Raw genomic sequence first — 1,768 nt, forward strand, 5'->3', positions numbered from 1 at the left:
AAAATTGTATGAAAGATCATTTTTCAACATTTTATTGCAGTCGTCTTCCAGGCTGATTTCTGATTTGATCAGATAAAATCTAAGGAGTGTGAAATAATGTTTGCACCTTTTCTTTTTTTTTTTTGCAAGACAAAATTTGTTCCATCCCTATACTGTGAAAGGACACAATGATCATGTTACAGTCCCAGTAGGAAACAGCATGCTTCAGGCATGAACCATCCCACATTGTTTAAAGTTATGTGTTTGTTTGTTTGTTTGTTTTTCTTTGGTGTAGCAAATAAAAACAGCAAAACAAGTGTAAAGTAAATAATGTAAAAATCGCTTTAATCACAGTATGTGTTTGTAATGTACAGTAATTGCAAAACCAAATACATTTAATTTACACATAGGTCAGGATATTTTTTAAATTAATAATGAAAAAAACAGCATAAATAATAATAATAATAATATAATAATAATAATAATAATAATAATAATAAATAATAACTAGAGTTGCTAGCAACTATAAAGGCTTCCAAAGAAAACATGGTTCATTCATCACAAATAATCGCTGATATAGCTCACTATTGTATCGTGTACAGAGCATAATCTTACGCTGAAGTTTAACTGCACTGATCTATACAGCTGAGGAACTATAGGCCAATTTGTGGGGTTTGAACCTTAGCAGAGGTCAAAGGTTATGGGTGATGACATTTTTTATAGAGCACATATGACTTCCTATATGTGTTCCATATGAACCATGACTCTGTGATCCCTGAGGCACAAGGAGACAGTTTTTAGTTTGACCTTTTGGAGAGGTCAAAGGTCGCGGGTGATGCCATTTATTTATAGGGCGCATATGACATCCTATAGGTGTTCCATTATAACTTTGACCATATCGGCACGCCCTAGCAGATAACATTTAAACGTGAATTCCAGTATGGCCGCCAAACCATGTGATCAATCTGCTTTCAATTTTAGTGGTTATTACTTTGTTATGGGCCGCACAACTGTACCAACATTGAAGAGCATACGTGCAACATTGTTCTTGTTATGGGTCATAAAAGTAGTTTTTCAATTATCAATATGGCCGCCAAACTACGTGGCCAAAACACGCCATGCAGTATAGATTTATATTTTAATATATGTAAATATAACACTCGTGAAATTGTTATTTTGCTCACTGCATCCATGTTTTTTTACGAAAAAGCGGGGATTTTACAAAACTTAGAAAGCATGTTGTCATGTGCAAACGTGACAATTTTGGTGCCGATCAACATTGCGGTTTCAGACAAGAAGATCTTTGCATATTTTGCGCAAATCCAACATAGCGGGCAAACCAACCGTCCAATTGATATTGTTTGTAGGCTTTTTATAGGCCATTCGTGCGCTATCTGCTTACATTGTCAGAACTCCATTTTTGTCGACAAGATCGAGTTTTTAAAATTGTCCAATATTTTCACGAGATCTAGTCTTGTGGCCAAACGTATGCGTTTTCTTAGCTCTGCGACAAACTTTTGGCTGAAGGAATAATAATAATAATAATAATAATAATAATAATAATAATAATAATAATAATAATAATAATAGGCTTCTCCAGTCATAGGCTTGGAAGCCTAATAATAATACATGTCCTTAAGCATGTACATAAAGCAGTATCTTCTCATACTCTGATACTTAAAGGCTAGTTTAAGTCCATGTTTCTTTTGAATTATGTAGTGCCTGCGCTTCTATCGGCGTCCGCTAGTACAGACTGATCAAGCAGTGAGTGCATTTCACTTTTGTTTGA

The sequence above is a fragment of the Polyodon spathula genome, chromosome 18 (assembly GCF_017654505.1).
Source record: "Polyodon spathula isolate WHYD16114869_AA chromosome 18, ASM1765450v1, whole genome shotgun sequence".
Classification (NCBI taxonomy): domain Eukaryota; kingdom Metazoa; phylum Chordata; class Actinopteri; order Acipenseriformes; family Polyodontidae; genus Polyodon; species Polyodon spathula.